This window comes from Cupressus sempervirens, chromosome 2, assembly GCF_028749045.1.
Source record: "Cupressus sempervirens isolate cs-2001-9-10 chromosome 2, ASM2874904v1, whole genome shotgun sequence".
In the NCBI taxonomy this organism is placed as follows: Eukaryota; Viridiplantae; Streptophyta; class Pinopsida; order Cupressales; family Cupressaceae; genus Cupressus; species Cupressus sempervirens.
This window is the reverse complement of record NC_143119.1, coordinates 4,051,908-4,072,456: the sequence shown is the minus strand read 5'-3', so window position 1 is coordinate 4,072,456 and position 20,549 is coordinate 4,051,908. Positions and strand designations below refer to the sequence as shown.

At 37.4% G+C, this 20,549-nt stretch overlaps 1 long non-coding RNA gene across 3 annotated transcripts in view; it reads left to right on the top strand.

The window, feature by feature from the left end:
* The first annotated feature begins 17,640 nt into the window (after positions 1-17,640).
* Positions 17,641-20,549, top strand: part of LOC149570798 (uncharacterized) — an 84,638-nt gene continuing 81,729 nt past the window's right edge. For all 3 annotated transcript variants that reach the window (XR_016358361.1, XR_016358360.1, XR_016358362.1), the window contains exons 1-2: positions 17,641-17,898; positions 18,020-18,094. This is a non-coding gene — a long non-coding RNA (uncharacterized LOC149570798). The remainder of the gene's footprint in view (positions 17,899-18,019; positions 18,095-20,549) is intronic.

The window sequence follows — 20,549 nt, the reverse complement described above, 5'->3', positions numbered from 1 at the left end:
ACTTTCACAACTCTACTCTACATCTACAATGAAAATAAACACCTACTTATTACAATTCTAAAATTACCATATTTGGCAATTTTTTGAGAAGAATAGACTTTTCCATTTTTAGTAATTTTTAAAACTCATCCTACGAATCCTAATTTTTCCCAAGAAAAGCCCCCAACTAAGGCAAGATGAATTGCCAACTAATCAATGAAATCAAAAATACAATTTCAAATTAATTACAAAAACAACTTTCTAAAAAATAGGAAAAAACGCAAAAAGCCAAATTTGAAGGTCAAGATGAGATTTCAGGCTCCCAGAAAAATGTCAAAATGACCACCTATTGAGCTAAGCTTCATTGGCAATCCAAATAACTCCTTCTAATGCAACTGCCTATAAAATTTTAGCCAAAACCCACGTCCGAGTCAAAAGTTATGACCACTAGAAGTAAATCTTGACCAAAACCCACATCTGAGTCAACAACCTTGACCCTCAAATGCCCCTGCATCATCGGGTTACACCTTTTGATTTATAATTCTCTCATAATGTAAAACACCCCATTTGGAAACATAAGAAACTCAATCTTTGGCTTAGGTTGGTGAATGTGCACAGCTGGGAAAAGTGAAGAAAAAGTGATGAACAATCGTTGAGAATGAGTTTTGAAGGCCTGCAACTTGACTCCACTCTTCATGTATTAGTTTTTGCAAACACCCTGAAGTGCTTGAGCATATGCCATTCAAGGAAACGGTTAATAATAACTATAACCACAGTGATGATATTAGTAATTGCTAAATATTTCGTACCATCCTCTATGCCTTTCCATGTGCTCGGTTCATGACTTGGAGCTATTGAAAGTGTCACTCTCTCAATTGGAATGAAGGTCTCTTTGAGGGACATATCGGGTCTTTCGACTGTATATCCGAGTGCTTCCAAATTTTGATATTAAGTATTTTGACTCAACCTTTTACTTCTGCACATCTACCTTCATGATCATATGTGGGCATTTTCTCAACGACACTGGTTGCATGTGTTGCACGAACATAAACTTTTCAAATTGCAAATTGGTGTAGAGTTCCATATTTTGGATGACAGTAATCTTAGTCCATTTCATGAAGACAAAAGATGAAAATGAGAGATATCTGATAAGGTATGCTCTCTTAGTGCCTTCATATAATGAGTTTTCCTCCATAGAAAAAGAAGGGCTCTGTATCAATATGACTAGGTTGAATTTTAGTCAAACACTTTGCAATGTGTCTATCTCATTTGTGATTTGAGCACATATTCTCCTCTACCTATTTATGTGTGGACATTAGATATCTTAGGCTTGGTTTTAGGACTATTTTACTGCATTCCATTAACTATTCCCATTCTTTGAGAAAGAATTTTAATTTGAAAAATGAAAAATTGTCATTAATATGATTGTATATGGCACTCGGGTTCACTTATGGGGCCAAAAAAAATTGATTGTGTGCACCATAGATGTCATTATGTGTTGGCGTATGAAGCACTCAGCTTGGCCTTTTCATGACTATGGAACTTCAATTCGTAAACCAATATAGTAACTCCTTTAGACCTTTAGAATTAACCACACCGATTATTCCCATTAAATAGAGGAACTTAGGGATCTGATTGAAACTAATTGACCCTTCATACTTTTTTACACCACCAAAATTTGAATTGAAGAAGTTGAATCTTTGAATTCTAGAAACTGTAACTCTAAAGTGATAAATTTCAAATAGTAACCTTTGGGCTCGAGTGCTAGAACTTAAACCATGAATTTTGAAATTGGACTTCAATCTTGAATCTGGGGTCTGAACCATAATATTCTTGAAATCTATATTTGGAGTATTGGACTTGAACCAAGGAACTTACATCATCGAACCACTGAACCTGTTGAACCTCATAAACTTTTGAACTAGTTCAAATGGTACAAAGTGGTTTGGGACCACTTAATACTAGTTCAAGACTATTATAAATTGGTGAGCTAATTCGAACTTTCATCTGAACTTAGGTCTTTCAAATATATAATTTTACAATGCATTTTCAATATAAACTAGAAGAGAAATCATGAGAACCAAGGAAAATACCATTAGGAGGATGCTATTTTCAAGTTTAAAATTAGGGTTTAAAATGCCAAATAACACTATGCAACAGGATCATTTTTTTTGTTGTGAAAAATATTTAATAAGCACCTTAAAAAAGATCTCTTTGTATATATAAAGACTACAAGATATGCAATTTGTCATGCATTGCATCTGCATTTGCTTTGCCATTGCTTATAAGAGTGTTTCAAGGTTGGGAATGTACTTCATGTGTGGCATTCAAGTGATGCATCTGCATATGCAATTTTATCAACTTGGAAAATTGTATTTGATCCTGCCAGCTGGGAACAACTAATTGTTCATTCTATCATACCTAATATGATGATAGTTCTACAAGAATTTGTATATCGTACCTAATCTGATGGTAGTTATATAGAAATTTGTAATCAACCTAGCTAATCAACGATGAGACCAATTTAAATGGGTTATGGCTTGGGTGTGTGCTATTCCCATTTATCATATGGTTGCAATGTTGGAGGCAACATTTTTTTCGAAGTGGCAATAGGTTTTGTATCATTGGATTTGTTCAAGTCTTGATTTTAATGAAGTAACAAAGTGGTTTTCAGGGTGAAAGGGTTGTCTAATGAAGATGAAACTTGCAAACTTGAATGTTGAAATGAAAGCTATCCATTATCAAACACCTATGCCAGAGTTACAACTCAATGTGAGGTTGATTTTAGTTATAAACAAAAAAGAAGAAAATACGACATAAATCATTCCCCATTTGTTTTGATTGTGGAGAGCTACATGTGAAAGATGGTGGAGAGCTTCGAATGAGGGTGGAGAGCTCTGAATGTTGTCGTGCCCTTGTCATTGGTGCATTTCATTGTTGTGATCTTCGTATTTCATTGTCATACCCTAGGTGGAGATCAATGGAGATCCACAATTTTGTTGTCATGCCTTTGTGATCACTGGATTTCATTGCCATGCCCTTGTGATCTCTACATTTTGTTTTTGTGCTCTTGTGATCTCTATGCCCTTGCTTTGCAATTTCATTTGCATGTCGTGCTTGTATATGAGCAATGTTAGTATGCTAATAGAAACCAAATTTAAATAAAGCTTCTACAAACTAAAAAAAATTTATAAACTTCAAGATAGACTAAGATGAGCTCTCAATTGAGAATATGAGCCATTAATGGGCTCTCTCAATGAGAAGCTCTCTTATTGAGTAGCTTTGTCTAAATAGATAGGATGTATGCTCAAGCTTTATGCTTCAAAAAGGGCTTCAAATGGAGTTGGAATCTAGGTGTGAGTGTATGGTTTTGATGTAAAATGGCTTCTCAAAATGGCATTATGACTTTCCTTCATGGATTGTGTTAAAATGGCTTGGGAGAGGATTCCTTAAATAGGCAAAGGGCTTAAGGGATCAAGGGCTAGGATGCAAGGATGGGAAAAAACTTATGGAAGGCTCAGATTGCATGAGAGGAGAGCACATGGATTGTGCTTCCTTACAACCAATCAGAGAGTGACACATGTCACAGGGTGAGAGGATGGAGGAAAGGGGAAGGATGAGTCAACAGAGGGGGCTCATGTAATGACCCTTACTATAAAGGCCACTGAAACCCTCAAACTGGACTTAGGAATTTTGTCAAACAGTTGGCATGTAACCGAATAAGGCTGCAATATTACTAATTGTTGTACAATGAAACCTCAATATATGATGCCAATAATGTACGAACAACAATTCCAAATTATAACACTACCAATCTAAGAGATAGATGACAATGGAAACTCAAATATGAAGTCCAATGCAATTCTAATTTTATGACAACAAATAGAACTAATTACAATGAGAGACTGTCACAACTATGCACTTCTAATACATCAAGCTCTTGACAATGCAATGTTATGACATGAACAATAACCCAGTTCAGATTGCAAATGACGAAACTTTTACAACCGTTATTAATGACTGGAAATAACTATTTATGCAATGACAGTGCTGACTGTTCTAATCCTTAACATGCAATATTTTGGCAATCAATATTTTGTGCACCTGGAATAGCTCCAATTTTGTCGGATATAAATGCTGGATTAATGCCACACGAAGACCTCACAATCTGCCCCAAATCGACTCACAAAATTGCTGTTGCTGCCCAACTGACAAGGCCGTACAGGTACGACTGCTAGATAAAAAAAATTGCAGCATTTTTTGTCACTCCAAAAGCAATAAATTTGGCCGCCTAGGGTTGCTGAATAACCCCCTAAAATATGAAATTCATCCGTCAAGCCAATTAGGAGTTATGAGCAAAAATGTGGGTCCAAACCCTGGACTGACAGTCTGAAAATAATGCACAACTGTGTCTTCAAACCCTGTTAATCAATCCACAAATGCTAGGGCACAACTGAAACCCTTATTCCAACCAAAGTAAACCCTTATAACTGAATCTCAATGAAGTCCAAATGAGATGGCTGCATTACCAACTCCTCAAATGCAACAATTCAGGTGATATTTCACACTCTCAAAGTCGCCAATCCAAGGGAATGATTCGTTCCCAAAGATCAAATAATAATTTGCAGACCCAAGAGACTACAAATTTGCTCCACAATGGAAGAAGTAAAAGAAATCTCAAATCCAAGCATGTCCAAATGAGAGGCCCAGCCCTCTATTTATTCACTTTTCTAAGAAGTTGCTAGAACTTCTAGAAACATCCTTTATAAAATCTCATTATAATGCACTTTTTATAATAAAGTAATTTTATAAAATAAAAAGTGCAACTCGACTTAAAATTATAACATGTAGGCCCCAATAACACATAATAATAAAATATAACCTCTTAACACTTCTTCAAGAGCAAGATATGACCATCTGATCCGCAGAATTGACTCTCTCTCCACACCATTTGCCTACGAGAGTCTGGAATAGGAAAATCCATGATCAATGCCATGTCGAACTAAAGAGGGCACATTACAGTCCGCCCCTCCTGAAATTGCTTGGCCTCAAGCAATCTCAATGCCGGGTGCTGCAAAATAGCTTCCCCTCCCAAGTTGCATCCTCAATAGGTAGATCTTTCCACTTAACCAAGTATTCTCTGATCACTCTTTTGCGAAGCTATTTTTCTCTGCTCTCCAGGATAGATTCTGGCACTAAAATCAATTTTCCCTCATCGTCTAAAGGAGGTAATATTGCAGAAGGCACCACATTCTGACCCAACGCCTTCTTGAGGCGGGACACATGAAACACATTGTGCACCCTGCTGTCTGCCGGAAGCTCCAACTCATAAGCCACCTCACCAACTCGCCTGATAACCCTGAATGGTCTGTAATAGCGTGGCTTGAGTTTCTCTGCACCACTCTTCTTAAGAGTAGATTGCCTGTATGGCTGCAACATGAGGTAAACCATATCATCCACCTCAAAACTATGCTCAGTCCTCTTCTGGTCTGCATATTGCTTCTTCTGGTTCTGAGCTCTTGCAATATTATCTTTGAGAGTAGCAACTATATCCTTACTCTCCTGTAATAATTCTCCTGCACTGGGTACCCGGCTATCGCCCAACAACAAATCCAAGAAACTAGGTGCTTCATAACCGTAAAGTGCCATGAAGGGTGTCATTTGTATAGTGATGTGATATGTAGTATTGTAACAATACTCATAGAGATATATCCATCTGACCCAAGCTCGCTGCTGAGCTGCCACATAATTCCTTAAATACCCTTCCACCCATTTGTTCACAATCTCCGTCTGACCATCGGTTTGTGGGTGATAGCTAGTGCTGGGTGTAAGCTCCGTGCCACATAACCAAAATACCTCCTGCCAAAAATGACTCATGAAACGACTATCCCTGTCACTCACAATGTTTCGAGGCAATCCATACAATCTGAAAACCTCTCGAAAGAAAACCTCTACCACCTGAGCTGCTGAGTGGGTAGTGGTGATAGGAAAGAAATGAGCATATTTTGTTAATCTATCTACCACCACATAAATACAATCCCGTCCTTGTACCTTGGGAAAACCTGTGATAAAGTCCATGGAGATGCACTCCCACTTCCTATCAGGGATCGGAAGTGGCTGTAGGAACCCTACCGGATAGGTGTGTTCTTGTTTGTTTTGCTGGCAAACAAGACACTCTCAAACGTACTGTAAAACATCAGCTTTCAGCCCCTTCCAAGTGAACCGCTCTCGAACTGGCCTGTAAGTCTTGAAGTACCCGGGATGGCCTGCTGTCGGTGAGTCGTGAAATGCTCTCAAAATCAGTTGCTTAACCTTCGATCCTGGGACTAGGTAAATTCTGTTCTTGTAAATGATTAAATCATCTACAAGTGTGTATCTGGTATCAATCACTATTCCCTCCACTATATCGGAGGCCCATGTATCCTTGGCATACTCTGCTATAATCAAGTGTCGCCAATCCTCTAATATCTGAACCATAAGAGTGAGGTGTGGCCTTCGAGATAGAGCATCTGCAACAACATTCTGAGTTCCCTTGACATATGAGATGTCAAAATCATATGCCTGCAACTTACTTACCCACTTTTGCTGGCGATCATTCAGGTCCCGCTGTCCCAAGAAATTCCTCAAACTGTTATGATCAGTTTTAATACAAAACTTGCTACCCACAAGATATTGTCTGAATTTGGCCAAAGCATGCATGATGGCTAACATCTCCTTATCATATATACTGAATGAACACTCGGGGCCTCTGAGCTTCCTGCTCTCATAAGCTATGGGGTGCTTATTCTGCATAAGTACAACACCTACTCCCTCTCCAGATGCATCACATTGAAGCTCAAATGGCTTCATGAAATCAAGTAATGCTAGAACTGGGCACGTAGCCATTATCTCCTTAAATCTCATAAAACAATCCTGTGCCTTCTAAGTCCACACAAATTCCCCTTTTTTCAGTAGATCTGTCATGGGAGTTGCATGTCATGAGTAGCCACTGACAAACCTGCGATAGAAACCACATAAACCAAGGAACCCCCTCAACTATGTAAGGTTCTCTGGTGGAGGCCAATCAACAATAGCGCGAATCTTTTTAGGATCCATCCGCACTCCATCTGCACTAATAATGTGTCCCAAATATAACAGCTCGGTCATCCCTAAGTCACATTTGGACTCTTTTGCATACAAGGACTCCTTCTGTAAAATGCTCAACACTGTCTCCAAATGCTCTAGATGCTCCTGCCATGATCGGCTATAGATCAAAATGTCATCAAAAAACACTAGCACGAATTTCCTCAACTGATGGTGGAAAACTCTGCTCATAGTGGACTAGAAAGTGGCAGGTGCATTGGTCAGACCGAAAGGCATGACTACAAACTCAAAGTGCCCACAATGACATCTAAAAGCAGTTTTCTCAATATCCTGTTCACGGACTCTGATATGGTGATATCCTGTTCTCAAATCAATTTTCATGAAATAACAAGCCCCATGCAATTCATCTATCAACTCATCAATGCAAGGAATGCGATACCTGTTCTTAATGGTTTTCTTATTTAATTCCTTGTAATCAACACACATCCGAAGAGTTCCATCCTTCTTTTTTACCAAAACAACAGAAGATGCAAAAGGTGACTTACTTGGTCGGATGTGCCCCATAGCTAGCAACTCCTCGATGGTCCTTTCGATCTCATCCTTGAGTCGCTTTGGGTGTCGATATGGTGTGATCATGATAGGCTTAGCACCTTCCTCCAGCTCAATAATATGCTCAATGCCTTTGTCTGGTGGCCTACCTGGTGGAATCTCACTGAATACCTTTTCGTACTTGATCCTCAATTTTTGAATATCAGGATGATATTCTGTCTTATGTTGCTCCTCCTGTGTAGGTGTCAAAGTACAAACAACTGCCCACTCTATATCATTATGCCTAGTTAATCTCTCCAGCCGCCTAAATGAGATAGTCCTGATGTCTCCATTACGGATAGCCTTAAGCACATGAGTCCTACCATTCACTTCGAATTGTATCTCCATATCCTCTAGTCTCAGGGTAATCACCTTCAATGAATGTAGCCACTGCATTCCAAGTACTATATCCATGTCACCCATGTTGACCACATGATAGTCCACCTTAAACTCATAGTTGTTCAGGCGCAAAGGTAGGTCTCGTACCATCCTATCACAACGAAGAGTGTATCCATAAGCTACATTGACTCTTAGTCCCACGAACTCCTCAGTAATGAGTCCACACTTCTCCACGAATCGTGCATCAATGAAATTATGTGTGGCACCTGTGTCCAATAATGTAATAACCTTCTGCCCAGCCAAAACTCCCCGAAGTCTGAAAGATCCCTCTCTCTGGATACTAGACAGTCGTGCTTCCTGTAAGTGTAGCTTTGTTCCCTGCTGTTGCCCTGCACTGTCTATCTCCTGCTCTCCCTTTGCTTCATCAGGATCCTCATCATGATGTTCTGAACTATCTGAATCTGAGCCTTCGTAATAAACCCACATTGCTCGGTTGGCCTTCCCTTTTGGCCTCATAGGATAGTCATGGCCATACTCATACGGGCCTTTGCAATAGAAGCATAGCTTCTTCCTACGCAAGTCATTAAGTGTCTCCTTGTCCAACCTCTTACTTTCCTCCTTAGGTAGTTGTGCCTCTCTATGAAAGGGTTTCCTGTCCCTATCTTTTCCTGAAGGGAAACTCTTTGCCTGGAATTTATTTTTAGAAGCTGAAGAGGAATCCATGTCACGAGCTTTCTTAATGGCTTCCTGAAAAGTGGGAGGGTTGAGAGCTTTAATCCACCCTCTCAACGGATCAACTAGCCCATCCATAAATAAAACCAATAGCCTCCGTTCAGATACATCTGTTACTAACACTGCAAGTTTTTGAAACTCTAAAATGTATGTTTCCAATGATCCCCATTGTTTAAGCTGAGCTAACTCCTTGAAATGGAGTTCTGGATCCTTCTTATCAAAACATTCAATCAGTCTCTCCGTAAACTCCACATATGAGGTAATGTGTGCATGACCCATAATGATCATACCATGATGCCACCACTCGTGTGCTAACCCATCCAGGTGAATTGCTGCATACTTAATAGCTTCTTCCTCAGACATAGGGTTCAATTGAAAGTATGTGTCAAGTTTTTGAACCCAAGCTCTTGCTGTAGACTTCCCCGAGCCATCATAATATGGTAACTGAAGTTTCCCTACTTTCTTTCGTAGCTCATAGCTCTGAGTCCTATCATGTCCACGAGGCATATGCTTCATCCGCACATCCATATACTCTCTAAAGGTGATTGCAGCTGTAAAATCTGGACCTCCTGCTTCCCAATCTCTCCTCAGCTGATCCTGTATGTCAGTGATCTGGGATTCTGGTACTGGCTGCTCTGGAGCTCTAGGAAGGAACGTGGGAATCATAAGTCTCGAACTCACTATCCTTGCTTGCTGGGGTGCATGACCGAAATTGTTCCCAATTTGTTCACCTCCATTATGTATCCCATCCTGATTATTCCCATTCTGATTGTTACCATTCTGATTATTTCCTCCACCTATGTTAGCGTTCAACCCCATTTGACGAGCCATCATCTGCATCATAAGCTCCATTCTCTAATTCTTTTCCTGTGCTCTTTGTTTGGCTAATCGTTGTCCTTGTGCCAAGGTGTCTAATAACTGTAAAAATCTTTCCTCTTGCTGATCTGGACCGGCATTCCTGCCTCTATCCATATTGTAGTCGTAGTCTTGATCAAAGAATACCTCCCCTGTGTCTGTATGATTGGATTCTATGTCCACCTGTATAGATGAGCTAGACTGTTCGCTCTGCAGGTCTGAAATCCTATCTTGTCTTGCTTTGGTATTGCAAAAATTATAAAGCCTCTGTCGCATGCTCATAAATGTTCTGATTTTAGTGTTTTGACATTTTGTCAAACACTTTCCCTTCTATCCAGCTATTCCAAATTCCCTATAAGACCTCCACAGGATGGCAGGACTTATAGCTCTGATACCACTGTAATGACCCTTACTATAAAGGCCACTGAAACCCTCAAACTGGACTTAGAAATTTTGTCAAACAGTTGGTATGTAATCGAATAAGGCTGCAATATTACTAATTGTTGTACAACGAAACCTCAATATATGATGCCAATAATGTACGAACAATAATTCCAGATTATAACACTACCAATCTAAGAGATAGATGACAATAGAAACTCAAATATGAAGTCCAATGCAATTCTGATTTTATGACAGCAAATAGAACTGATTACAATGAGAGACTGTCACAACTATGCACTTCTAATACATCAAGCTCTTGACAATGCAATGTTATGACATGAACAATAACCCAGTTCAGATTGCAAATGACGAAACTTTTACAACCGTTATTAATGACCGGAAATAACTATTTATGCAATGACAGTGCTGACTGTTCTAATCCTTAACATGCAATATTTTGGCAATCAATATTTTGTGCACCTGGAATAGCTTCAATTTTGTCGGATATAAATGCTGGATCAATGCCACACAAAGACCTCACAATCTGCCCCAAACTGACTCACAAAATTGCTGCTGCTGCCCAACTGACAGGGCTGTACAGGTACGGCTTGGTACAACTGCTAGATAAAAAAATTGCAGCATTTTTTGTCACTCCAAAAGCAATAAATTTGGGCACCTAGGGTTGTTGAATAACCCCCTAAAATATGAAATTCATCCGTCAAGCCAATTAGGAGTTATGAGCAAAAACGTGGGTCCAAACCCTGGACTGGCAGTCTGAAAATAATGCACAACTGTGTCTTCAAACCCTGTTAATCAATCCACAAATGCTAGGGCGCAACTGAAACCCTTATTCCAACCAAAGTAAACCCTTATAACTGAATCTCAATGAAGTCCACATGAGATGGCTGCATTACCAACTCCTCAAATGCAACAATTCAGGTGATATTTCACACTCTCAAAGTCGCCAATCCAAGGGAATGATTCGTTCCCAAAGATCAAATAATAATTTGCAGACCCAAGAGACTACAAATTTGCTCCACAATGGAAGAAGTAAAAGAAATCTCAAATCCAAGCATGTCCAAATGAGAGGCTCAGCCCTCTATTTATTCACTTTTCTAAGAAGTTGCTAGAACTTCTAGAAACATCCTTTATAAAATCTCATTATAATGCACTTTTTATAATAAAGTAATTTTATAAAATAAAAAGTGCAACTCAACTTAAAATTATAACATGTAGGCCCCAGTAACACATAATAATAAAATATAACCTCTTAACACTTCTTCAAGAGCAAGATATGACCATCTGATCCACAGAATTGACTCTCTCTCCACACCATTTGCCTACGAGAGTCTGGAATAGGCAAATCCATGATCAATGCCATGTCGAACTAAAGAGGGGACATTACAGCTCAAGGGATAAAATCTTCATAAAGACCCTCATAATGGCTTGTAAGAGCAATAAAAGGGCTTGGAAGAGTCATTTATGGCCTAGTGGGCTTCATAAAGTTTTATGGTTGAGATATTTTGAGGGAGATGAGAGCAATTTCGACTTGGGCTTGATTAGGAGGGCTTTAAGCTTGCTTAGGCTTGTACAAATAATTAGAGGATGGATTAGGATGGTTTAGGATTAGCTTAGGGATAGGCAAGTGGATGACATTTAATGAGGGTGGGTGAAGGAGGAGATATTTGTTAACTTTGGCTTGGGTTAGTAAGTCTTAACCCATGTTTAGGGAATGTGACAAGGTTAGGAGGGGATTAGGATTAGGTTTAAAGACATCTTCTATAAGAGTCTAGACTTTGGATGAGGATAAAGACTTTCTAGAATAGTCTAGAACTTCCTAGGATGAGGATGAAGACTTTCTAGAAGAGACCAGAACTTCTTAGGATGAGGATAAATTAGATTTTAAGAAATAAATAAAGTTTTATTTATTTCAAGGGTTTGGGTTGAGGAGATATTTATTAAAACTTTTTAATAAACACGGGGATTAATATTTAATCTTTAATTAAATATTTTGAGTTGGGATTAGGGGTAGGAAATGATGGGATTAGCCTTTAATCAAAATTAAAGAAGGATTAGAAGATTTTGGAAGAGGTTAGTGGTCTTAAGGAAATTGGCCAAGTTTTGGGCAAAAAATATATTTTTTAATTTATTTTGGGTTTTTTGGTCAATTTATTAATTAAACAATTAATAAATAAGGAAATAATGTTTAAATAAGATTTAAACATTTTTGGGAGGGATTGCTTAATTAAATATTTTAAATTAAGATAAAGGGATTTAATGGCATAAAAATAAATAAATTAATTAAATAAATAATTAATTAATAAATGATGATGTCATCAGGAATTTTTTAGAAAATAAAAGTACTTTATTTTCTAAAGGTTTTTAGGTGTCTATAGTGTCCTTTGCAATACTTCAACATTTGGGGTTCAATTGCGATGACAATTTGTGATGACAGTGTAATTTGTGGTGTACTTGGGCCCAAATGTAGTAGTCCTCTGTGATTTTCTTCAACGGGAGAAGAGGTACCTATCTTCTAAACATGTATCTCTTTATATTTTCCCCAACAAGTGATTAGAAAAGCCTCTCTTTATGGATATGTATGTGTATATATACATACACACACACACATATGTGTGTGTCTATGTATGCATGTATGTATGTATAGAGAAGCTTCTCTTTATGTATGTGTACATGTATATGTACATACATACACATACATATGTGTGTGTATGTATGTTCATATACACATCTATACATATACAAAGATCACAAGGGCACGACAACGAGATGCAAAGATACATACATATACATACATACATACAAACATACATACATACATACATACATACATTTGCATATGCAATTTTATCACCTTGGAAAACTGTATTTGATCTTTACACAACCACCAAGAGATAATATAATATGTAAGTACATTTTTCTGCATACTTAGTTTGGTATGAATAGTTTCGATTGATTTCGTCTAGTAAAGGGAGTCTACTCATGATGATAATGGCTCCATGTATTGGGTCTTTAGAGGACATAGACTTACATAAGATTAGATATTGTTTATGGATATGGGATTTTTTGTTTATGATGCCAATATATCCTCCTCCATATTGAATTTCTATATCAACAAATTGCTCGATACAAATCACTGGACTTGGTCTTCTAAAATAGTATGGGCTACTTGAAATTGTCAAACTTGAAACATTGAATTGTACATTTAGATTGACGAACCAACACTTTGAATCACTAGTTTCATGTTCAAAACCTTTGGCCTTTGAAATGTGAACTTTGATTTTGATTTGGGGTCCATGGACTATTATGAACCAAAATACACCTAAATTTTCTTGGAGACATCTGAAAGTATCTACACAAATTGATATGGACCATTAAATTTAAATTAAAAAGTCTTTGAATCTTAGAACTCTGATCCAAGCTGAGAGCCTTTTGAATATTGAAACCACTAAACTGCCTAGGACACTAAACTTATTGAACATATGAACCTCCTTGAACCAACGTAACCATTTTGAAATAAGTTCAATGGGGTTCAAAACCTAAGAGGGACTAAGGTATAAACCTCAAACAAGAGCTGTGTGTTATGGTGGGGTAGGAGAAAGATGGTTGTATGAATGGCTGATATGGAAAGTTGCAAAAAATTAGGGTGTTAGTTGTAAGTAGTTTCATTAATTTGATAAGGGAATAAGCTTTGAAAGCGGGATGATCAAAATTGGTATGTCCATCCTTATGATAGATGTCTCTATCTTAGAATAGAAAATTACCTCAAATGACAAGTGATAAATTATTAAATGTATGGAAAATCAGAAGAACATTCACCTATAATATTTTTGGAGGACAAAAATATAATTTGGTGGACAAAGCCATGAGCTATGTGGCTCCACATTGTGGCTATTCCATTTTTTAGTAGTGGAAACTCTTCATGTTAAATATGAAGATCTTGAAATTAAAAAAGATAACTATTAGAGATATATATTTGTATTTTAGTGATAACAAATATACAATCTAATTATAAGAAAAATAATAGTCTTAAATGTATATGATTAAAAAAATAAACAAGAGCACTAGTTGTAGCTATATAATTCTAGTATTACTGATTATGTTAAACAAAATGTTCAATAAAACAAGTATGAAGTCACATAAATGGATCATCCGCTTGATCCTATTATGACTTAATGTGAATGCATCCCATCATTACTTGGACAATATTATGCCCGAGATCTTTACTCAATCACCAAGAGATATTATAATCTATAAGTACATATTTTTGCATACTTAGTTTGGTATGAATAATTTCAATTGAATACAAGGATAATTGCTTGTGTGAATTCAAGACATGAATGCTTAATTTAATTTAGCACAAGTACTATGCAAGTATGTATGTATGCATGTAAAGCAGTTCACATAGTGAACTGATATAGATAGATACATGCACATATCCATACAATCATCATAATCAGTTATCCTTGAATATGACCAAATATATTATATATGAATAAGAGATACATGTTTAGAAGGAACAAAAAGAACATTTACATAGGTACCTCTTCTTCCCTTGAAGAAAATTGTAGAGCAAGGGCATGGAGATCACAAGGGCACAACACAATAACAAAATGTGGTGATCACAAGGGAACGACAACAAAATCCTATATCTCCACTGATCTCCACCAATGTTCAGAGCTCTCCACCCTCATAAATAGCTCTCCACCCTCTTGCGTGCAACTCTCCACAATCAATCAAAATCTTGTAGTGTTATTGTGTTTCCATTATGTGGTTATTTGTTGGGGGCCAGGACATCTCCTTTGGGGATTCTCCTGCCTTGCACTACATCACTTAACTCTTAAACCCATGAAAGAGAATAGTTATTCAATATGCAACCTTGGATCTTAAGGTGTTGCTTATGATTAGTTGTATTCCAAAATGGTTAGCCAAGGCCATAGTCAAGTAAGTAATTTTGATGAATTGAGCTAAAAACCTTTAGACAAGTTTGAACTCAAAGACAAAGAATAACATTTTAAGAAGTAACAAAGTTAAAACATATAAACACCATTAATGACTATGTCATTAATATAGGTTGTTACAATTTATTGATTATTTTAGTGATGGTTGGAGATTATTGATGTATGCCATTATATTGGGATTTGATTTATATCATAACATATTAGTTAGTGTGAGATATCATGCGTTGATGATTATGTATTCACAATTACTTTTACATTGTTATTTATACATGATGATGATGATGATGTTTTATGTTAATGATTATGAATTGCTTATCTCACACTTGCATGTGTATAGTGTGCTTGTTTATTTTATATTTATATTAGGCATGCTTGATGTGGTTGAGGGAGGGAGTTGTAATCACCTACAAGTCAAGATCTACACAATGTAATCCCTTATTTTCTTGGACCAAGAACATAAGAGGAATTTTCAATTACAAAGACAAAATTTATACACACTTTCCAGAAATTGTCTCATCACCAAAATTCTAATATAAGTGTTCCCCTATTCCAAAGTCCAAAAAGTCCCTTTACAAAGTAAAATAATCCCTTACATAGACATTGAGGTTAAGAAGTACTCCTTCATGATAAATAACTACCTCCCAATTGAAATTAATTAACCTCACAAAAATTAACCAAACATACATTAGACCTTCCAAGAAGGGTTGAATAGTCAATCCTTACTATTCCTTTCTAATTTATAAATCATTTTTCCTAATTACAACAAATAACCATCTTTCCATGCAAGGATCAAGAACATACGACATATACATGTCCATCAAATATTGACTTTATGTTCACCATGTCTCTAATTTGTTTCTATATATGCCAAATGTGCTTTTCTTCCATGATAACATTTACTGAGAAGGTTGGTCCTGCATAGTCACATGCACCAATACCAATGAACTCTAATATTTCCATCTTTCACCATTGAATTCTTCTCTCATATCTTGCACGTACTCAAGGAGTTTGTAACTGAAGTGTGAGTATTCAAGGATTCAAAAACTTTGAGACAATCTTCTCAGCAATATCCATAAGAGTAGTAATAGTACATATTCACAACTAAGCTATGGGTGTCAAGAAAGCATGAGCGCATGAAATCCACCAAATTCCAAATGGCATTTCAATAATAATATTTGGAATGTATTACCGATAGTCACCACAGGCATGGAGGGAGTATTTGTGCATCATGATTCATTTGCCCCCAATATTTAGCTGATTTGAAACTTCTATAAAATGGCTTCTGGCTTCAATGCTTGCAATCTTTGTAATTAGTTGAGGCATTTAGTCAAACGCTTGGAACATAGTCTATGCTTCCATCTTCTAGGGGCGAGCTTGATATGATTCTGTTGACTATAGTCAAACACTTGGAATATAGTCTATGAGTCCATGATTACACGATCTTCCCAAGGCATTTTGGAAGCAATTCATATGGCCCACCTGTGATTCAATCAACCTCGATGTTTCTCTGTAAAAGAGTTCACCCTTTTTTTTTTCTATCATGAAATCAATGTATAAATTAGACATTGTGCAATGTTCCCTCATTATATCAAACATTCTGTAAACTATTGAGGAATGACATACCATGGGTTGGGAGTTGGTATGAGTTGCTCCTTACATTCTTTTAAAACTATGAAACAACACTTATCTCTTATTGGAATTATTTCATATTTGTCATGGATTCTAATCTTTAAACCATCGATTCCTTCCTTTCATGTCTTATATGTAATTTTCACCATATATAGGATTTTGAGATGACTTACCTTTCAGTTCTTAGCTTTCTATCACTTAGGCAAATAGGTTAATAATAGAACTCGAACCTAAAACACGTGTTTGAACTCCAATCTTAACCTTTTCTTATATTTTGGAGGTTAAGGTTAGTTTTTGAGAAGTTTATCTTAACTCACTTTCTTGGTTGAGAGATTAAGATTTTGGATCAAAACGTGCATTTTCTACTAGGGTTAATGATGTGGATGAAAAAAATAAGTATTTTAACACCTTTCATTAACCTATGATATCTTGAGACTGGGAGCTGGAGATGATTGAGAGCCATCAAGACCACAACTCAATTAAAAATGCAATGAATCACATATTCATTTAAAGATTGAATTTCAGCACACTTAACTCTTTTTGATTCAAGATGATGAAATTTTTAGAATTTTGGTAGGCACAAGAACTATGCCAACAACACATAATTTATGTTTACCAAACATACACACATAATTCATGTTTATCAAACATTCACAAATAATTTTTTTATCTACAATTAGCTAAATGCAAGTGATCAAGAATGCCCTTAAGTATTTATCCCATCGATTTAGTAATGTCATAAATAATCTATACTCACTAAATGTTCACACGTAATCCATGTTTACCAAACATTCACACATAATCCATGTTTACCAAAAATTATTAGCTAAATACAAGTGGTCAAGAATGCCCTTAAGTATTAATCCATGTCTACCAAACATTCACACATAATCCATGTTTACCAAACCTTCACACATAATTTTTGTAATAGATACATATCATTATAATCATGTAAATAAAAAACAAAAAAAAAAAAAAAAAAAAACATATCTTTCAATCACATAAGACCCCGCAAAAAACAATTCTTTACCTTACTATAAAAACTCTTTTTCTTTCCCTCTTTTAAGGGTCGATATTTGTATGACATGGTTTAATGGTCCACAGCTATATCAGCGGGCTGGTCTCTATTTAGTGCTGGTGGCAGCAGATATCGGAATACTCTTGTAAAAATATACTATACAGCTACATCATTGGGCTGGCGTCTATTTATTGCTGTTTGCTGCGGTTCTGGACAGGGTAGCAAAGGGAAATGAAGACAGTGAAAGTAGAAGCAAAGGATGAAGACAAGGCGAAATCGTTCTCCTCTTCATTGTGCGGGGATAAAATAGTGGTGAGTTGTTCATGTTGCATAGTTGTAGAAGTAACAGATCTTTCCGTTGTAAACTTCTCGTCATCAGATCTTTCCCTGTTAAAATTCTCGTCATCTTATAAATACATTGGCGGTTTCTCAGGCATCAGGAAACATAGTTGTAGACCTGACAAATCTTTGCAACTGGACACTCAGGAGTGGAGCGGGTGTTCGTCAGGTACTTCATTCAGAGCAAACGATATTAATTTTGTCTATTTTGATCTCTGTTAACATTAAAACGAGAGTCTTTGCAGTTCTAGAAAGATTATAAGAAGTGTCTTAATCTTATGGCATGATACATAAAGTGATAAGTTTCGCCCACATAAGGTGGGAAATAATGTCATAATGCTGGGAATGTTCCAATGTGGTCCCTAAATATACCTAAATAACATGCTTGTTTAGGACCTAGGAGAAGAACTTGCAAGTTAGAACACTAAGAACATATTGACCCAACAATATTGATAATATGACTTAATTAAGAGTTAGGGTAACCACATGCTGACTACTCATAATCATTTTACCCTACAGGGTTAAGGGCATAGCAAAATGCTAGAATTCAACAAACACTCGAGAGGGAAGCTTACTTTCATAGAGATAAACTTTATTGAGATATTTAGGCTTTGTTATAAAAGATAGCAAGATTATGTGTTTAAAAAATTTGTGTAGGAAATATTGAACAATAAAATTGATGTGTAGGAAAAAATGAGCAAGTATTATTGCATTATGAATACAATTTAAGAACAATATTGATTTAATTCTGATTCTTTTCCTTGAAAAGTGTCGCTGCTGAAACTCAACGCGCCTGCAAGGACAAACAGTCATACTACTTGAAAGAATTGGTAATCCGCAGCAGAGAGGCAACACCAAGTTGTGCACAAGACATGGAAACAACTGTGGAAGGGAGGAAAAATAACTGCGGAAAGCGAGAAAGTAAAACCCACGCAAGAACAGAAGAAGTCCGTGGGAGGAGAATAGCCATAGGAGGAAAACACCCGCGGGGAGAAAAGAGAAAGCCCGCGGGGAATTAAAAGTCGTGAAAAGCAATAAAGGCCGTGGGTGAAGAACGTAGAGCCCGTGGACACAAAGCAACAGCTCGTGGTGAAGAAACAAGGAGCTTGTGGACATAGAGCAACTACCTGCGGGGAAGCAAGGCACCTGCGGAAAAGGAAGGGAAATGTGATGCAAGGAGATACCCTGCGGAAAGCAAAGCTTAAGTGCTGCGGAGATAGCTTAGCCGCAGGGATTAAAACAAGCCATCCATGGGAGGATTAAGGACATCCGCGGGGGAAAGAAAGCATCCGTGGGGGCCACAAGGATCATCCGTGGGGAGAAATACTTCAAATTTGTAGTTGTCTAGTCTTGGCTAGGGAGACTCTTCACTTGTCGAATTGGTGACTCCCCATTTGACACTATTCGTTTTTAGAAACCATTGGAACCATCCATTCAACTTTAGTAGCAATTCATGAGGCTAGGTACGCGAACAAATATTCATAGGCATTTGAACCATCTATCAAGCATTAAGGATTCTAAATATTAAACTCAACACAAAATATTGAATATTTACCCAACAATAACACTTCATGGTAGGATCACTTGCATTTTTTTTTTGAAATTTTTAATTTTTACAACAAATTCAACTCTGCCTCCGGATCCCGTCGTTCTCTGAGGGAATCATTCCGAATTCCTCCTTCTGTGATGATGCAGGAGTCTTCTTGGTATGATATATTTTTAGCTTAGATCCATTCACTGTTTGAGGCACCTCTTGCCCGTCTAGAGTCCATAATTTGATTGCTCCATTATCACCTACCTTCCGGATCTGGTATGGCCCGACCCATCTGATTATGAATTTGCCTGGTTTGACTTCGTTCCTTCCGTCATACTTTAACACCCACTGTCCCGGCTGGAATTTATTCAGCTTCAGATGTTTGTCATGCCATGCCTTACACCTGTTCTGCATCACCTCTGTGGCCCATTGTGCCAGTAACTACTTCTCCTCGAGCTTGTTCAATTTGTACAGCTGCTCCCTTAAGCTTTCCATGTCGCCTAGCTTATTCTCCAATGCTATCCTCAGGCTCGGTATCATGAATTCCATCAGTACCACTGCCTCCTGTCCGAACATTAATTGGAAAGTTGTGTGCCCTGTCGTCACTTTGTATGCTATACGATATGCCCACAGAGCAGAAGGTAGCTTTTCCTCCCAATCCTCCCCTTCGACTGCACAAGACTTGTAGATAGTTGATACCAGAATCTTGTTTGTAGCTTTGGCCTGTTCGTTTACTCTCGGATAGTACGGGCTCGATAATGAATGGCAGATCTTGAATTCAGTGGTAAGCACTCTGATGACATGATTAACAAAATGTCCATCCCTATCACTTGTTAACTGTAATGGAATTCCATACCTGGTAATGATCTGCTCATAAATAAACCTTGCTGTGTTGACGGTTGAGTTATCTGGTAGTGCGTGTGCCTCCACCCACTTCGTTAGGTACTCCGTTGTGGCAATAATGTACCGGCACCATCTAGTCCTGCTCACCTTCAAGGGTCCAATGAAATCCAATCCCCACTGTTCAAAGAGTTCTTGCGCGTGTGAGGGATTGAGCGACATAAAGTCTCTCTTCAGCAGCTTCCCGGCC